Below are 20,807 nucleotides of genomic sequence, written 5' to 3'. Positions count from 1 at the left end.
ATAAAAAGTTGTTTCTAATATCAGAAGACTAAAAGAGCAAAACAATTACAATTTTAAAAAACTGCAAAATCTATTCTACAAGGAATTCAAGTAATTGATCAAGCAAGGCACAAAATACCTACTTAATGTGTCAGATCTTTTCTTCTGATTGGGATTTGCAATAACCCAGAAGGACTGCTGGTTGCTCCCTTCAATCTTAGGTGGGCACATTCACTTGACTGTTTCAGCTGTTGGCTGGTGGCAGTGAGAACTGGTTTACTATGCTGGGAAAATGTTTTCCCAGATGTTTTCCAAGGGATCTGATAACTTCTAGTGCAACTGGGGCAAGAGGGGATCCTGCACATACAGCTCATGCACAGGAACCTTCCAAGCATTGATCAGGTTTAGATCTGGAGGCAAACTTCATTCTGGTTCCTCTCCATCCATCAGTCAGCTTTCTGATGCAGCTGGAGCAAATTACAGCTGCCAAAATATTATCTATCAGTTATTGAAGAATGCCTAATGACGGTGCATCAGAGTGAAGCTTTTTAAGTCAAAAGAGATAAAAAACATATTCTGGTTCTGTCAGAGTACACAGCACTTTGACAGGAACCACTTATTACAGGCAGACATAATGTGCAGAAGGGAAACAAATATGCTGGGTTATACTGACCTGAGCCAGGAACTTCTTAATGTCAGAATTCTTCACATTCCCAGAGGCAATGGATTCTTGGCTCATCCAAAATACCTGAGACAATTATCAGTCACAATGCATGTCCCTGGAGGTTTTTACTTTAGCAAGAAGCAGCTTGTGCAACCAAGTCACATTCTACTTCTGCAGCAAATATTAGGAATAGAAGAAATAGTTCACACCTTAGCAAAAACATGGGATAATGGTTATAACAGAGCTACAGGGCTCTCCTTGGATTGCCTTTATAATCCCTGACCAATGTCTCTAACCCTCTTTCTCTCTATTTTCTTTTCTGTGCTGTGTTAGTTATTTGTAATTGCAAACTTTTAGAGTCACTAATAGGTTTGTATTGTGAGATGGTCTAAATGCATGAGGACCTAACTATAGGCTCAGCCAAAAAAAATTAAAAAAAAAAAAAAAGTGGTAAAAGTGGTAAACAGGATTTAGTTAGAGTAATCAAGCTGTGAAATAAAAACAGTATTCTCCAGTCTGTGACATTAAGGTCAAAAGGATATTTCTCCATTCAAAGGTTGACATCAGGGAGCTCACTATTACCACTGAATGGATATGAGGACTGCAGTGACCAATCATCCTTAAAAAAGGAAAAAAAAACAAAAAAAAGCAAGGAAAAAAAAAAGAATACTTGGCAAACTTTGAAAGTTCTCTTTTAGAGAAGATCTAAATTCATTCTGAATTTGATGGAATTACTTCAGCTTTGCAGTTGTGTGATCAAAAGTAAGTTATGAACTGCAGTTCAGCCTAACTATTTCTGAGCTTGCTCAGCCTGCTATCCCCATCCATCAGTACAGCATGCAGAAACTTTAACTCAAAACCTGGTCTGATCTTTCCAATACAGTGCCCTGTCTATTATACTCCACAACTTCATTAGCATTAATAAATCCAATCAATACTTCAGTAAATAATGAAAGTCAATCATGCTTCTTATTCATGGCCTCTGAAGGAACTCAGCACTGCACTGGTGTCAGCCTCACAGCTGTAGGAAGAAGCCTCTAAAGTAATTATTTGCAAACTGGAGAATTTTATGTATATTTTTAAGGAGGCAATTCCTGAGATAATAAGCCATTTAAGAGCCAGAGAACTCTCATGGAAACTTTAATGTGTGCTTTGTTTCTTGGGCTGAACTTAGGACCTATGTGCCTGCCTATACAACCACCAGCACCTCTGGAATTGCATCTCCTTGCCACAGGGCTGAATTGGAACTCAAGTGATCATGGCAATCCAAACATTGCTAAAAAGTCAGGCTGCTCACAAGGGGAAGAACACATCCCTATGCTGAGGCATACATCTTCCATACTTTATTTACCATTAACAAAAAGTGCTTTATAGCACTGCGTAGAGGTTGCCATAAAACAACGTTTTAAGGCTCTCTCAACCACATTTCAGCCATAAATGTCCTATAGATACAGGAAGGAAAACTACTAAGGTTCAATATTATCATCTTTATTACAGATGACCTCACTATTGTGCTCTCCATAAAGAAAAAATATTAAACCATTAAAATAGTCTGAATCCTAAATTAATACAGGTTTACTACTCATATCTAGATCTAAATGGCCTTACTTGCAGAGTAATTATTTTTCTAAGAAAATTTTGTTGACAGCCTCATTAACAGTGATCAGACCAGAATAAATGTTACCTCTTCTACTAAAAATGTGACTTCCCTGGCAGAGTATCCCATATATTAGTACACATCCATCAGCGATTCAGCTCTCAGTGGTTTTCTAATGAATGCCACATTAAAAACCAAGACACAAATTAATGAAAATTCAGTCATTGCACTATGTGTTACAAAGCTTAAACAGCTGAAACTGCTATCCTGTTCAATTCAGAGATTTTGATTTCCCTTTTACTCTACTGCTCACCAGTCCTGTTTGTCAGTACGGTTCCATAACCCAAAAATATTATTACAAGCTGTACTATGGCAGCTCATAACAGTTCTTATAAAAATCCAAAGGAGACAGTAGAAAAAATAACATTACTTATTGTTTCATTATTTTTTAAAATGAGATTCATATGTTTGATGACAAAATGTGTTTCTGCTTAACTCTCTGTAGCTCTGTACATCCTAAATGTGAAAAACCCCAAGGCAATTTCTGATGCCTTCTGTCAGAGTGTGGCAATAGCAACAGTTCTCATCTCTGAGCCTATTCTACTGCATTATTCTACTGGAACTTCACAGAATTTGTCCAGCTGGCTGAAATATTCCCAGATAAACAGCACTTGATTTATGAAGATGGTCAGTTTTACTTGAACACAGAGGATTTAAATCATTAAACTTGCTTTCTTACATTGGAAATAATTCTGTCTGCAAAAGTTATACTTCACTACAAAGCACTGTTCCTCTGAATATGTTTTCCCATCATAGAGTGCCTTAGAAAGAATTCTCTCATATTGCCTGTGGAAAGCTCATTTTTCCCTGTTTAAATAATAACGATAGCAACAAAGTAGAGAAAAAAAATGCTGGTTGGGGGCTTTTCTTTTAAAACATCTTCTTAACCATTTAATTATTCTTTCTCTTTATTTCTTTCTTTCTTTTTTTTTTTTATATTAATTGCTCTGGAAGATACACATAGAATTTTCTATTCTAGTTTTAGCTATAAGGTACTGCTGGAGAAAGCACAAGGGTACAGTCCCTGTGTGGTTGCACCACAGCAGATCTGTGAGCACTACTCTGCAGACAGCAACACATCTCTGTTTATCTTGGCAATCAGCTTGCAGGAATTTGCCTAAAAAACAGAACAACTCTGGGTCTCACTGCTATAACAGGCCCCAGGTTATTATTTCCTCTTCTTTTGGCTGTTGCTACTTCTCAAATGGGTAAAAGAAAAATCAATTACAGAAAGTTTCTGAAATTCTTGGGCATGAAAGAGAGCTTAGAGAGATGTGCATGCTCCAGCAACAGAGCATTCTTATTATTCACCTTGATACAGCTTTTGCACATTGTGCTCCTCACAGTTCAATGGTACCTGACAAAACTAATGCCAGTTTTCACCCAGCACCAGCTTGTGATGTTAAATAAGAAACTCTGTGTGTGAACGTGCTTTTAAGCACTACAGTGCACCAAAGAATGAGCTGTTTTCAGCTAACATTGAGCCACTAATGATTTTAATGAGAGTGCCTTCTGGATTCATATTTTTTTCATAAAATACATCACACTAAAACAAAATCAATGAGAAACATTAATTAGGGCCTTTTTAGACGCCTTCTGTGGTGTTGTTTTTCTTTTGAGAAGCACCAGATGAAGAATGCTGTGCTTTATTTAAGCTAAGTTGTTTGACATTTAGATGAGAGAAAAAAGAGAAAAATACTAACAAACACAGGAACAATTTCTGACAGCTCTTTGTCATGCAAGAGAGAAAAAAGGGGACCGACTGTGAGATACTACTTTGAAGCCCTGGAAATTTGTAATGAAAAATTTAAGATACAAGAGAGGAAGAAAGATGAGCTATTCATTTGGTTCTGCATATATTAACACTTGTAATTCAAACTAAAGGTTTGCTATGTGTTTTCATAATTTTGACTCTAATAAATATCTTGGAGAATTGCTTTGATATTCCAAGATCATGCGTGTAGCTTGCATCCATTAAGAAAAATGGGGAACAATCATCATCAGCCCTCTTGGCGCTAATGAGAAGGTCATTGCTCTTTAATTATCACAGGCATGAAACTGAAACATTTCAAAGGGTTTGTGGAGCACAGTGGCTATGGGCAAAGCTGTGTCTCTGTTTGGAAGTCTGTCTGTCCCAGAGCAAGAGGAGCAGAACGTGCATCTTCCATTCTGTAGCCTTTCTGCTTCTGTGTGTATTAAATTTGCAGGTTTGTATCACTGTTGCTTGCACATCAGATTAATCTGGGAAATTTAGACCAGCTATTAGCAGGGGCTGAGTAGGAGGGAGGAGGGCAGGGAAAGGCGGAGAAAAGGGGTAGAGATGTGAGAATAGTAAAATGTTCCTCATCAGGAGGTATTGTGAAATAAGTACTGCTGTGTTGTGTGATCTTATTTCCCACAGTAGGGGTGTCACGAAGAAATAGAAACGGTGAGGTGCCGCAGGAAAATATTAGCAAATTAAAATTTTGTGTCTGGCATTGGTTGTGATCTCACTCATATTTCCACCCTTGCAGAGGAAGTGACTACAAGGGGAAAGATACAGATGAGGCAAACCAGGGGTTGGAAAATAAAAAAAAAAGTGATTTTTTTTCCTCTTGGTTGTGAATTACTCAAAAGAATTTCCTCCTACTCTGGTACAGAGCTACGACACATCATTCCCTCATTCCTAATGGTTTTACACCAAACATGTTCTATTGATCCATTAGCTAAAATGTTGATTGTTTCTGGATTAAATAGACCATTTCAACTTCAATAATAGGTGAGCAACCCTGTCTTTCATGGTTTCATGGGAGTGAAAAACTGAAGAGTGGAAAAGGAAATTTTCTCTCTGTGAGGGAGAGAGAAAAGAGGAAGATCCAATTTTGCCTACAATTTCCATTTTGTTTTGTACGATTTGGAATACTACTGCTGAACAGCTATCTTCACTCTTTTTGCTCAATTTTCACCTTTGGGAGCAGTCACATTCCCAAAGGCACTGTCAAAATATGTGTGGGAAGGAGAGGGGTGGGAAGAGAAAGCATTCAAATACTAGCAATCAAAAATTGGTCTCCTCTGAATGCTTTGTTCTAATGAAGAGTTATGGCAAAATTGCAAATTTTGCTTCTAAGTCTAAAATTCCCAAATATTCCTCATAATTAAGAGAGTTTCCATTTGCTAGTTTTGGAAGACTGATACTGAATTTACAACACAAACTGACTTACAGAGTTTGGATCTCTAAATATTCTTTGCTGGAATCCGATGTGAACTTCTCAACAGAATAATAGAGCAGCAAATCTTTATGACAGATGAAAAGTTTACATTCCTGCAGCAACCTTTATCTTGAAAGGCAGCTTAGGTGGAATTACATTAGGCAAGGAGGAAATGATTTCCCAAATTATTTCCGATAGAGATTCCAGCTAATTCTCTTCACAGATTTGCACATTTCTGGGGAAATACTAATACCCTTTCCTCCAGCTGCCAGATGTCAGGCCAGAAAAACTTCTGGGGAATTTCAGTGAAATTCCAAGAGGGAAAAATACCCCCCTGTTTTTAAAAGTCTTTTATAATGTTTTACATGCAGAAAGCAAGAGGGAAACTCAAGTCCAAAAGGGCCATGTGCTAAGCCAGTATAGAGTGGTAGCTATTTAAATTTTATCTGTTCATCTCATAATCCAAACAAAAATCACCTAAAGCTGGTTAATGCCCTGAAACCAGGTAAAGTGGCCTAATCCCCAAAGGAGGCAAGTCACCAAGTGAGTGATTCTGACTAAAAAAGCAAGATTGTCCCATTAAAAACCAATGTAAACATTTTCATAGGACCTTTCCCTTGAGATCTACACACATAACCCTGCAGAAAAGATCAGAGTGCCTTTTTCAAAGAAAGAATTGAGTAATCATTTCCAGAGCAACTAAAATGACTTGATGTGGTTGAAGCTGAAGCAGAGCTGATATCTGAAGTGAGATATCCATCTGAATGCCCAGATCAGGAAATGTTTTCTGACCTTTCTCCTTCCCACTCTCCTCAGAACCTGCTTCCCACAGCAATTTGTTGCACCAGCCAGATGGTGACCAGAGTGCACCTCCCACAAACACTCCAGATGCAGGCAAGGGTCCTCTCTGACCAGACTCCCCTGCAGCAGAGGAGTGGGCTTACACAGGAGCTGTGCTGACAGTGTCAGCTCTCTCCCACAGCTGGACACCAGCTTATCTGGTGATTGCAGTGACCCCTTCATTAGCCTGGAGAGCCCAGTGCTTTCTCCTTTCCCCATTACCATCAAACCTGCAATTCAAGAGGAGCACAGAATCTGTGGTGTCTCATCAGAGAGGGTCATTATCTGCTACTCCCATGGCTGGTATTTATAACTCTGGGAATTCTCACCTGCCCTTCTAACTGGGCCATTTTAAAAAGGACCAGAGGAAAAACACTCCACTGAGTCAGTGGATAAAATCTTCAGTGTTATGTCAGAAAAGAGCCCGACCCTCCATATTTAGAAGTACTGGCTGTGAGAGGTACTCAAAGGGGACCATTTCCTAATGATCCTGTTCATGAGGAAAGAGGGACATTATCTGGATTTCAGGATTCCATGTGAGAAATCAGCTATCCAAACTAGATTGACAGAAACCCTGGGCTAGGCTTTACTTGTTCTCTCTACTTCTGTAAAGAGCATGTGCAAGTGTGGCCAGGGAACACAAGCATGAAACTGGAATCTTCTAAATACATTAGAAATATAAGAAATTTTTCCTAGAATTCTGAAAAAAAAGTTAAAAGCAAATGATTTACCTCTCATAATCCTTGGACTCTCTCTTTTGCACAGGCTTATGGAGAATGGAATCATGCAGGTTCAAGCTGCTATCACAAAACATGTAATTAGGAAGTGCTCACACCTGGATAGAGCCAATTTTCATCTGTAAATCAAGCAGCACAAAAAGCACCGGGGAGCAAGTTTCCTGTTTCAAGGCATTATGCTGCTAGAAATATTTAGCAGGTTCCCAAATAATTCTCATTTACAGTGTTTTCTATCCTTAAAACACAAAACAAAGGAATAACTTTTCATTACTGCATTTTGTTTATATATGTCTCTAGCTTTATACAGCTCAATATCCAGAAATGGAGCTACAGAAAAAAAAAATTAATTTATTTTATCCAAATAATTCTTAACTAAACTGCCTACTTTCTTTATTATGGCTTTATTGTATCTTTGCTATCCTAAATCCTTTGCCAAATGCTTTTTTGTCTTGACCATTAAGGTATAAAGTAAATTGAATTAGTCCTAAAACTGCTCCTTGTGGCACTTCCTTTTTTCCCTACCTCCTTGTATCCTGAAGTGACTTAATTCACAATTACTTTTTTGGTATCAATGCACTTAAAACAATAATCATCAGTTCACGTAGTAGATCCCTTCACAATATTTACAAAACTTGCATGCAATTAGAAAAGCCCTTTGTGCAGCACTGTATCAAAACACTGAGGAAGGAAATGAAAACAGAAGAATGCTAACAACATTACAGGATGAAAGATTATACAGCAATTTTTAACAGGGAAAGCTGCAGGAGCTTTTGACAGCCAGCGGGGGAGAATTTGTTATTATTTCAATCTCTTAACAATGGAAATGCCACACACTGAACAAATGCCTTCCTACTCAAGTTCTGTATGGCCTTAAAGCCCCTCTCTCCTGCTGCCACTTATCACCAGCTCTTCTTTCTTCTTCTTTCCCCCCATATCACTCACAACCCTGAAAGCAACATCTTCCATGGAAAAGAACACTTTACCACCTAAGAATTTGCCCTTTTTTTTTTTTTTTGTGGAACCCCCATTTCCTTGTTCTTAAGGGCACAGAGGATGAAACTGAGAGGTGGCTGCTCAGTTCATCTCCACTGCTCTCACAAGAGCCAAGGGTTTTGGTAGAGACATTCATGGGAGGCACAGCAGGCTTCCAGAACAGAGCTAGAAGAAGAAATCAGACAGCAAAATGTCACAGGCATAGAGAAACTGAAACCACCTGGAGGAGCACAGAACTGCCCAGGAAAGGTGCAGCTTTAACAGGGCTCTGATTAAGTGTATCTGAAAATCCAAGCAGTGAGATCTGATCTGCCCTCTGGGAATAGCTTCACACATAGAAGGCAGAGGTTGCTCTGTAGTTACCCACTCCCAGGGTTAACTGGTGTCTGAGGCAGACAAACACACTGGGTAAAGAAATGGCTCTTACTCCAGAGGCCATCCTGAAAAAAGCTGCACACACTTATTTAGAAATAGAAACACCAGGAAAGTTCATGAAAATAAGACTGCTGGAGCTGTAAGGCAATGGAAAACCTGAGCATGAGGCAATGAATTCCTGGGCCAGTGGGGGCCTAAGGGGCCAACCCCCAAACTCTGCACCTATTAATTTCATGCCATTGGCTTCAATAGGGCCACATCCAATAATGATGAGTGATACTCCTGGTGAGGCTGTTTTTATGTTGTGTTAATACAGTGTTAAGCCAGTTGTTTAAAACTGCTTTGCAGTAATTAAGTAATGGCAGTTACTGTTACATGTGTTTATTAGTGAAAAATAGTAAAGGACTGTTGCTTTTCTGTTCTTTATATGTGGCCTTAGGGACTCTACCTTTTGTAGTCCCCAAAGTCCCCTCTCATTACTGGGCTAAACTTGCAATAAAATACTATAGGGGATAAAGGAGTTTATTTTTTTTTTTTTTTTCAGGGGGGTGGAAGTTCAGCTGAACCTGAACATCCCCAGAAGAGCAGCTGCTGATTTGTTGGAATGGGAGAGGCAATCCTTACAGGAAGGGCTCTCTGTGCCACTCTCCTCTCTTCATGCTGCTGCCTCACTGGGACACAGGTGTGTGGCTGGATGCTGCAGTTTTCCTCCTGCTTTGTTTCTCCTCAAGAGCAGTAAACAGGGGTGGGGTCAGCTGTGACTTAGCAAAAGAAGTGTTAGAAGTCTGGGACACAAAAAGCATGGGGCTTTCCTAAATCGGCTACCAATTGGGCAGAGATTAGAAGAAAGGCATGAAAGGAAGGAGATTTCAATGGCATCATAAAAAAGGAACCACAACCTATGACCCACATGGCATCAACACAAATAATGCCCATGCCAATGAAATATGGCAGACAAAATGCAAATCCCAAATGGGTACCTGTGGCACATGACATAATTAAAAACACAGAGGCAGCAAAACTTCTTCCTGCCTGCAGAGGCAACACTCACAAGTGTAGACAAAGATCACAAAACCAAGATCCAAATCCACTTTTAGGCAAAACTTTTAGACCTGATTTTCCACTACCACATTCCTTATGTATTTCCTTAAGAGAAATCTGAGGTTGGCAATGCAATAAAGCTCGACATTCACCATCCTGATATTTGCTCCCTAGACAGAGAAAATCTGGAGAATCTGTCTGAAACCCCAGAGGACTGGAATGATGGCTGTTCAAAGCATGCCTTATGACAACTGCATCATAAAAAAAGGAACCACAACTTCTGTCCCACAAAGGATGACTATATAAATTGCCATGAAACATTCAAACATTCAAGGATCTGTAAATCAAATTATTGCACTTTTTCACTTAAGAAAGGAAGCTTGCTTTTTTTTTATTATTACTCCCCAGTTTCTGCCAACTACTGAGCAATGTAAAGCTGAACTTCTACCCCAGGTATAACTCAGATAACTCAGTACAACTATCCCATGGCAAAAGGAACATTCCCTAAACTTACTGATGTTCACAGCATCTTTCAGTTTACATATAAATATCTTCTATCACTCCAGCTTTGACACATCTTGCCACAAGGAGAACTTCAGCAATTTTGGAATAAAAGTTTGCCAAAGATAAGATTTGCCTAAAGGCAGCCTTTTCAGCGAGCTGAGTAACACATCACTGTCACAAGATATTGAGGTGATTTTTCTAGTCAAGACCAGCTTTCAGCAAATCATTGTCCCATAATACCAAGACACCAGTATTTTAAAGACACATTTGTCATATGTTTTAACTGAAATGCTGCAAATAAGTAAATCCTGTGCATGTCTGACTTTAAAGATTCAGGAGGAAATAGTCTTGAAGATTCTTGTTAAACTGTTTTCTTTCTTCTCAACTCCTTATGAGAAGGATATTTTAAATTATGCATCATTGCCCACACATAAATTCATTTATGTATATTAATTTTTGCTCCACTTAGCAGAGTGGTCACTTAATTAAATGTCTTCAGTTGTTTTAATGAAAAGAAAAAAAATAAGGATTTACCAGAATGTGTAACACTGTACATTTAAACATACTATTTGTTGCCTTTATTTCAGTCCATTTGTAACACTGATACTAGGACATTTGTGGAACAGATATTAAAAAGTAATATAGTTTCCTAAAGCCCCCAGACTGTTTAGCAGATTTTTAAATTGAAATCAAAATTATACAGATTTTTCATTCTGATAATTTTACCAATTCACTAATTCTTTAATCTTTACAGGTCATTGAACAGCTTCACATTAATGAGATGTAGTTAAGAACAAATTTTACAGTTTTTTCTCCCTTTTTTTTTGAAAAATGTTGCATATCGTTTGCAAATTAGAAAGAACTTGTTCCATTTATGGTACATTTATTTAAAATAATCGAATGCATGAGAGCCAGCTGAACACTGTGTGCAATGATGCTTTAAAACAAATTACCATTTATTTATAAGGAAGAAATAGACTTTTAAAAAGCTCACAGACTGCATTTCATTATTAATGGTGCTTTCCATGCAAAACTGATTTCTTTGAATAAGATACAGAAACAAGAGAAAACTCACAGAAAAAAACAGGAAAGAAAGATTTTCTTGGGGACATCAAGCACACTTTACATCAAATATAATATAAAATATCACCAAAAATTGATGGCACCTGAGGTGCATGTATGAGGAATTTCAGTGGCAGCTTCTCTGCAGCTGCTGGTCAGTCTCAAACAGCACAGTAGATAATGTGTATTTAGGAAGTTAAATTAGCCCAGATCAGCATGCAGAAAACTTCACTTTCTTCCAGTGAGCCCAATGCATTCAAGAAACACTTCTAACATCAGATGCCTGAAAGGATCAATATTTCAAAAATACTGCAGGCTGTAATTTCATGCTGTGGAAACAGTGAAAGGTAATTACTTCAGCTCAAGTATGTTAAATTACTATTATTGTCTTCTAAATTGAATAGACTCTTTATCTTTTTAAACAGCAAGTTAACCACCCTGGGTTTCCCAGGCCTGGTTTGATGCTCAGCACTCCTGAAAGTCAGCACTCAGAGCTGGCTGAGAGGTCCATTGTTGTTCCCTCCAGAAAAATCAACTTCCAGAAGATTAAAGCCACGTGTCTTAGCTAAATATTCTGAATGCTGTTCAACCATTCTCTAGGCTTGCTTGTAAAAGCCTGAAATTTGTGCATTTGACTCCCTCTGGAAGTCAAATGTAAAGAATTTCAGACTGTTCATAAGCAATTATTTCATTACAGAAGATCAGCAACCAGAAAAAAAGATATTTTTAGGGACAGGTAGCAAGGTTATATAATATTATATATATTATATATAATAATATTCTAATATCTCTATTATAATGTCAGCTTGCTCACCCACTTGCACTTTAGCTCCCTCTTTCATGTCTTCAGAGCTAGGATCTGCCCTGTAGCCTCATGGCTCAAGATAGAAGAGCACCACAATTTCTTAGTCAATTTTAACAGTGGTACAGATGGAACCATAAAAAAAAGAGCCTGTTAAATCAGTTTTTGAAAAAGCTCAGAAAATATTTTAATTTCAAAAAATATATGAACTGTTTGACAATAATGACTATGCACCTGATAATTCCAGGTGGGGAATTTATATTTATACTGGGGGATGACACACATAAAGCCTAGAACTGCTGTAACTAATGAGATTGCTATTAACAGGCAGCAATATCAATGCCTGACTGCAAATTCCTGTCTGGCCAGTGATCTGACAACAATTCCAAATGACTCATTAGTGATCTTCACTTCTGGAGATGCTTTGTAAAAACCTGAGCTAATTCCTTTTTTTTTCATTGAAACAGCTATTTGCATGAATCCTGAAATGTGAAAATTTCAGTTTCTCTGTAGCTGCCAGCTACTGTCATTGATGAGATTTGGAGGTTTCTAATCAGCTTCCTCACAAAATTTCTCAGCAAAGAAAAACACAAAGAAAGTTACAGCTCCTGGGGGCTGTCTCCAGCTCTGCAATCAGTCCCTTGATGAACTTGCTTTCCAGCTATTCTGATTTTTGCCTCTTGGGGAATGACAAAGTCTCTGTGTAAGTTCTACTTATTTTAATATTGTCTTCCCACAGTGAAGAGCCACTGAGATGGGGTTTTTTTTTTTCTGAACTGTCTTACTCCCAAATGGAGCAAGGAGGAGGTGCACAGGGCTAACTTGTTGACATAGCAGGTGCCATGGAGAGCTGCTGTGACAGCAGAGCTCAGGACCACCAGGAGCAATATCCATCCTCCCCTTTATCACTCCTGTTTGCTTCCATTCCTCTAGACATGGGAAGAAGGCAAAGAAATTAGGAGATACAAGATAAAGACAGAATGGGGGAAAAAATGAGAGGAATGTGTTCCTAGGAGAAGGCTGTGGAAAATTCAGCTTCCTCATCCCAAGTCCAAACAATGTAAGGAAGAGAGAGGACATGGTTACTTCCATCCTGTTAGACAAAAGGAAAAGACACAGTGCCCTGACCCATTCTCAGAGATACTGGCCTGCACTGAAGTAGCTTCTGAATTTCATATAATGTCTAGACCACTTCTGTGTTCAGGTAAGCACCAGGAGTCACTGGCAGGAGCCCAGGATGAGTATGCAGTGACCATAGCATCCAGCAAGCAGTTAATTACACCACAGAAAAAAAGGTGTGAGAAATGAACTTTCCTGTGACAGGATATCTGACAAAAAAGTTCAAACTGCTATGCAATAGCAATATATCTGTGCAAATAATCCATAGCAAAAATTAATGCATTGGAGGCCTTTTACACTGTGTGTCTTACACCACTGTTTAAAATAATGCTCGAATTTTCAGATCAGATCTGCATTTTACACAACTTAGTGTGACATTTTCCATTTGCAGAGGCTGCTGGTAGAAATATGAAAATGGATATAAAACAGAAGCGCACAATAAGTCAATTTGGAAGAGCTCAGAAAGACCTGTGGTCTAAACATGCCACTAAATTCAGGGATAGAGATGAGATTAGAGACAATTTCAAAAGTTACAACACATTTTTCAAGGCCTTGCCCAGCAGTGTTTTGATTATCCCCAGAGAGATTTCCCTGCCCCTCTGGGCTCCTGCACCAATGTTTCAGCACCTTCAGTGTGAAAATTCCCTCATATCAAAACAGGATTTTATATGTTGTAACCTGCATCCATTGCCCATTTTTATTTTACTGGGCATATTGAGGAATCCTCTATCCTTTTCATAAACTTGTTAAGATATTTGAGACAGTAACATGATACACCTTCTCTTCCTCAGGTTGAACCAACTCTCAAGACATTCCTGGTACCTCATGTGCTTGAGCCTCCACAGTGATATTCCAGAACTCTGCTGGACTTGCCTCTCTACCACTGTCTCCCAGCAAGCCCCAAACTGGAGACAGCGCTTGAAATACTCCCTCCCTTTCCCAAGAGGGAACACTCACCTCCCTCAGCTTGCTGTCTCCTCTCTGGCTGATACAGCACAGGTTTGCTGACCTTTCCTGGCACAAGTATCAGATTTGTGATTTTGATCAGACAAATCAGATTTGATTTGTCACTGGCCAAGGCCCCAAGTTCTGTCCCACAGAAGTGCATCCTCAACAACCTGCAATGCCAGGTGCAGGACTCTGCATAAAGCTGTGTTGAAATCCATGAGATTCCTGTTGCCCAGTGCTCCAGCAAGCCAAGGCAGCTCTGGATTTCTATGTGGTCTTGTTCACAGGGGTCCCAGGATGAGGGAAGAGACGAGAAAGTTGACTCCATGTATCAGAAGGCTTGATTTATTATTATATGATAGATAATACATTAAAACTATACTAAAAGAATAGAAGAAAGGATTTCACTAGAAGGCTAAGCTAAGAATAAAAAAGGAATGAATAACAAAGTCCTGTCTCTGACCGAGACCGGCCAGACAGGTGATCTGTGATTGGCCATTAATTGGAAACAGCCTGAAGAGGCCAATCCCAGATTCCCCCTGTTGCATTCCACAGCAGCAGATAAGAATTGTTTACAGTTTGTTCCTGAGGCCTCTCAGCTTCTCAGGAGGGGAAAAATCCTAAGGAAAGGATTTTTCATAAAACATGTCGGTGACATTCTGGGCTTGCCTTGCCTGACACAGTGTCACCCACGAACTGAGTGCAGGTACACTCCATCCCACCTCCAGCTGAGTAACAAAAGTCATTGAAGCACCTTGACCCAAGCAGTGACCCTTGAAGAATTCCACTGGCTGGACCCTGAATGGAGAGCCCTTTAAGCCTGTTGGTGCAGCCAGTTTCCCACCCACCTCGGGGCACATCCAGGCAGTTCACATCTCAACAAAACGTGACAAAAATTTTAAAACATTCTATTGTGAAAATAATCCGGAATACTTTCAAGTAGAGAGAAGCAGATTTGCCAGCCTGAGAAGAAGGGACTGAGCTACTCCTAACCAGGAGGGCAGGAGCCTTGGCTGTCCCAGGGGACAGATGTGCTGCCAGGAGCAGGGGCAGCTGCCAGCCATAACCACAGTGCACTTCTGAACCTCTCTGGCAGCATCAGGCAGGCAGAGCATCCTGGGGCCACCTGCCAGTGCCAGGGTGGCAGCAGGGCCGTCGGGTGCCCACGCAACTGCTTCCTGCACTCTGGCACTAGCCAGCCTGGATGCTATTCCTGGTGCAACTTTCCAGCCAAGCAGTCTGTAGCTGTAATGTGCAAGCTGCAGGCATGTCAAACAAGTTCTTCAAATTTGCCAACATAAGTAAGCATTAAAACTGTGATGTGCATGAATTTGTGGTTTACTTGAAGCATACATCTATGCATATAAGTTCTTATTTATATTATTTTCCAGGTAAAATAATGGCAGTGTCTTCTTGTGGTTTAAGAGGAACATACCACTTTACCAAATGCTGAAGTAACCTAAGTACTTGCATGCATTGATCCTTCCTTTATTCCCTACAGATATTAGTTATTACAGTGTTTTGGGCCAACTGAAAAATATGTTTCCAGTCATTTGCCATTGAAAGCTTACAGTCTACTTTCTAAGACCCATATTAGAGCCTTTTTACCTAAGGAAAATCATTAGAGATCTTCCACATCTCCTTTGTGAAATCTGTGTGCTTCTGCTTCACTTCTCAATCCAATTTAACATGTACATCTGTATTATTTTAGCAGCTGGTATCTTTACCAAACACAGGAAAAAAATAAGAGTAATATATGATACTTGGTTTTAAACTAAGTTTAAGACATGATTAAAAATACTTTTTCTTTTTTTCTTCAAAGCCCAAAAGAGACCCCTTCATGACCACTCTTGGCAGATCACAGAAGATGGGACCTAAATATCTTCCAAACAAGAGGTTGAAGATGCCAACTTTATTTCTCAAGTGGCTAAACCAGACCTATTAACTGAGATGGAACAAGAAAGAGATGCCTTCCTTGTCCCAACAAACATATTATCATGAGGGCAGTGAATACTACGTGTTCAATGTTCTATGTGAAAGAATGAACAGCAAAAGCTTTCAAAATTTAGTCAGCTGTGAATGCATACTGTTCCTTGAACTGGAGATGTAAGCTCCCCTGAAAGTTGGCCTTTTAAAAAGTTAGAGAGCTGTATTTGAAAAATGAAGGCACAGTACATATAAAATTTCCAGATTTTTAGAGCAATTACAAAAATTAATACATCACAATCTTTTCAAAATGAGATTTTTCAGTATACTTCTAGTTGTACTAATTTGGTGGTGTTCAAGGATGATCTGTCTATGCTCTCAATTCTGCATATTTCAAAAAACAAACATTGATTGGTCCCAGTTCTAACAGTTATCTTGAATTTCAATATATTTGTTATTTTTTCCAGAATCACATACTTTGAAAGCAGCATTCATTTCAAAAGTATAAAAAACACAAAACTCTAAATTCATGGTAGGAGAGAATGGCTGGAAAGCATTAACTAAACACACAGATAAAATTTCGGAAATGTATTCCAACTGAAATAAATTATCTTTCCCACAGTAGTTATTCCAAAGCAAAATGGGGTTTGTTTCATGATAGAGCAGCCACACAGGGACAGCAATTAGGAAATGACATGCCACTTCACATTTTTTTCAAAATACCTTCAGCTCTTTATTCTAATCATGTAGATTAGACCTAGGCCTTCCAGACTACACCTGGAAATAATGGAGAAACCTGTCTAGACTCACAGGGGTTTTGGGTTTTTGGGTTTTTTTTTTTTTCCCCAATCAAGAGTTTGGAGAGGTGGAGGACAATTTTGGCCAGATCTAGGTATAAAGAATTTTGGCTGGCAATTGGCTTGCCTGTCAAGGATGGCTGCTGTCCCTGAACCTATTTTCTACATTTTCTTTTGAGTCCTACAGGAGCCCCAGCAGGAACTCTGGGGTGGATCAGGACACATGGTCCTCCCACTGCAGCAAGACCTCTGCTGCCCTCATCCTTTCAGTACAGAACCAGGGGCTCCAGCACCTCAGTGTCCCTGCCCAGCCCCTCTCTTTCTCACAGCAGGACTCACCCTGCTCCTTGACCTGCACAGAAATTTCTGTCCCACACCCCTGAGCATCCCTGAGCTGCAGCTGAGCACTGCTCTCCAGTGCAAGTGCTGGCTGTTCTGGGAAGTTCCTCACTGAGGAGCTTTTCCAGGGGGGACTTTTACACCAGGAGCTCAGGACTCACTCTCTCCAAATGTGTGCAACGTGTGAATTACTGTACTTGCCTCACTGAGGGTAAATAATGCAGCTCTTTCTGAAGCAAAACACACACCCCAGATCAAGCTTTCCCTCCTTGGTTACACAGGCAGCCCGGAGTACATGGAAATAGGCCAGAGTCAAAGTGGATGGGAATAAAGTCAGTGGCATTTCATCAGACACCATAGCTAGGGGCAGAATATGATCCAATGTGTACATTTTGAATAGAATTCTTTTTAGAAAGCACTTCAGAGAAATAAAACAAAACCAGTTTGTTTTCCTTGATAATATTCAGTCCATGCAGTACAGCTCACAAGAGACCAATAAATGATTGTTACTGGAAACTTTGAAAAATCATTGCAAAAGAAAACATTTATACAAGTTTATGGAGGCTTCTGAAGTATGGCTGATATGTTCAGCTCCAAAAGGGCTGTAAAGAATCAGGATATTACCTAGAGTAATGCTGATGGTCTTTACTCTATTTACATTGAATGCAACTTGGTTTGCTTTTTGCATACAGGGAAGGTTAATTCTATACTGAGCAGTGTTTTGATTCCACTCCAGTGAATTTCTTACAGAAACACTAAAGATTACTGGGATTAATAACGAGAGTAATAAAAATAGTCCCCAATTTATAATATTAAGATAAACATATGTATTTGTAACGGGAAAATGTGATTTGTGGAAAAGATATAAAATTTAAGTCCTGGCAATCAGGCCAGAGAAAGTAAAAGTAGCACTGAATGGTCACCCAAAACTAGTTTTAACCCCTATATTATAGCAGAAGTAATTTTCTTAGGTAATTTCTGGTTTAAACTTGCTACTGAAGATATTTAGATAATACTTGGAGTAGGGCTACAGCAAGATTTTAATCATAATGTGATGCCTCTCAGTGCAGCTTCTCAGCCATATTTGAGCCAAGTTTGCAAAGTTCAGAAACCTTTTGGTAAAACTGGGCCAACTCTAGAGTGAACTCAGATTGATTTATAGCGTTGCATTTAAAAAGGAAGCACCTTGTTATCTTCAGAAAGTTCAAAAATTAAATAATAGACTCAATATTATAAATCAATGGGATGCACTCTTATGAAACAATTTACCATGTTCTGTCTATTCAGCTTTGGAAAGAACACAGAGAAAGACCTGGGCCGATGACAGGACTAAGAACCAGGCAACAGTCAAGATTGGAGTCATAAAAATACATCTGCAGAAGGAGAGCTTGAAATATTAAAAATTTTGTTTTGAGAGGAAACACAGGAGGAAGCAGGAGGGAGCATGCTAGAGCTACTGCACTGAACCCAGTCTGAGGGATTTCAGATGTTTCCATGTCCACTATCAGAGCATGAGAATAAAGATTGCAAAAATACTCCTCTTAAAATGTAACACTTCTTAAACTGTAATTTCAAGCTGCTTTTTTTAAAGTTGGTTTGTTTTTTTAACAGCATATTATAAGTAACCTTTAGAATTGATTGTCATAATGAAAAAGTTTAGTTGGTCAGGGAAAATACACATGATTAGGTTGAAAATCTCAGTAACATAAACCACAATGATTAGCACAAAAACTGATTGGCTAAAGAGGTGAACCTGATTCAAGACAAAACAAAACTTACTTCTTGGACAGGCTGCCCTTTGTACCAAATAATACCACTACTATTACTAATGTAAATCTTCCCATTATTAACTCAGCATTTTTATTTCCCTATTATGTTACTAAACTTCCAATTGATTTAAGGTTTTATATTTAATTTTTCATTTTAATTTTTGTTGACAAAGGATTGCTCTGAGGTTAATAATCTGCAGAGATTGTGTGTGTTCTTCAGCACGCAAGTTTCCAAGAGAGACCTGCAGAGAAGGCCTGGAGAAGGCACTTCATTCATGATTACATGGTATATCTCCTTGCTTTGGAGCTATCAATAACCTCCTTAAAAATAAAGATCTCATAGCCAGATAATTCATTTCATTCTAGCAATAATTGATCTTTATCGCTGCATACCACCAGAGCAGTCTGGATACCATCTAGGAGCTTCACTAAAGTATTTGCATAAATCATCATCATGGAGCCCCTCTAGGCATCTGTTGGGTTCGAAGCAACTAAGATGCAAAAAATCCTCTTTGACTAATAGTCAAGAGACAGCCACTGACACCAGTCAATGTCTGAAACTGAATCAGGTGCAAAAGGTTTCTCCAGAAGCCTGGGCAAATACAATCTGGGGACACGGAAAGAAGTCAGGAATGGCACTGGGAACATGGAAGAGAAGTAAGAAAAAGTTTGCTGAAAATACAAGCAGGGAGTGTAAAATGTATGGGAGAATGCCAAAATAGTATGGATTTACCAGAGGAAGCCAGAAGAGATCAGAATTCAGTTTCTGTGCTCAAAGAAGCTTTTAGTCTTTCTTCTCCATCTTCCTCTGATGCATCAGAGATTTGCCACAGCTACAAAGAACATCTTAGGTAAAGGTGGACAGCTCTTAGACTACACAGAATACTAATTTTCCTAGACAAGTAGCTCAAGGTATAAAAACCAATAAATTAAAAACCTCTGCTACTTAGAGAGTCACGTTAGATCACCAAAACATTTCTCTTCTCCTGATTCTAGATGTTAATCCTGTAATTTAGCCACTTTGCTCTCTGCTTCATTCACTGTGGCTGTGACACTTTTTATAGTGAGTATGGAGAATGGGGGCACTCAGAGCAGAAGCAGCAAGAAACATTAAGGATTTGAATTCCATCTTGCACCAACATCCTTCCATTGCCTTGAATACTCTTGCAGTGTAAAAGCAAGCTTGCCTTGAGTTTAAGTATGAAGGTTTAGAGCATTTATATTTACCAAGTATGAACCTGGAGCAGGTATCCTGCACAAAAATTGCTTGGTGTTTGTGGCAATCTTTCACAAAACCTAGGGCTGCTCTTGTTTCTGTAAAAGGCATTGCCTTCAGGTGCACAAAGCCCATAAAATATTTTTACCTTCCTCCCAAACACAACAAGGGGTCAGCAAAAATCTGAGATTAAAAAAAAATATATAAGAAATAATTAGGGAAGTAGTTTTGAGACCTGTAAATCTGGGTGCCTCACAAACCATTTGATTAGGAGAAGGCTGGGCACCACACTGGCAGATAGGCAGTGAAGACATCAACATGTTGTAGGATCATCCCTCCACTACAGAAGGGAAGCTCAGCTCACAGTCCTGGGACACCTCTGGGGAAAGGATGAGCCCCAAGCAGTTCCTGCTGTTGCTGGACTTCAAACTGCCAGGCCAGCCCATGGCACTTTTCAAACATCACTGAATCAGTTCCCATCTGTACAGCAGGTTATCGAGGGAGTTCCATGAGAACATTGACTGCAAGGGCTGAGCTCTGCCTTGCAAGTCTGCTCCTCTCCAGCTGGCCTACCACAGTCTGCACAGCCACAGGGGAATCCTCCCCCAAGGAGCAGCTTCTGGACAGCTCAAATGACCTCAAGCTCACTGCAGGTTCCATGTAGAAGAGTTCCACATGCAGAAGAGTCAACTCCGCTGGACGACTTGAACCTGCAGAAATGTCTCAGATTGAAACACACCCAACAACTGATCTCCACTTCTGTGCCTGAACCCAGTAATGTGCGAAACCTCACATGTCTTGTGGGGGCAAGGGGAAGGCACTTGAAAGATATTTTTTGGGAGGAGAGAAAA

This window comes from Serinus canaria, chromosome 5 (genome assembly GCF_022539315.1).
Source record: "Serinus canaria isolate serCan28SL12 chromosome 5, serCan2020, whole genome shotgun sequence".
NCBI lineage: Eukaryota > Metazoa > Chordata > Aves > Passeriformes > Fringillidae > Serinus > Serinus canaria.
This window is presented reverse-complemented; position numbering follows the sequence as displayed.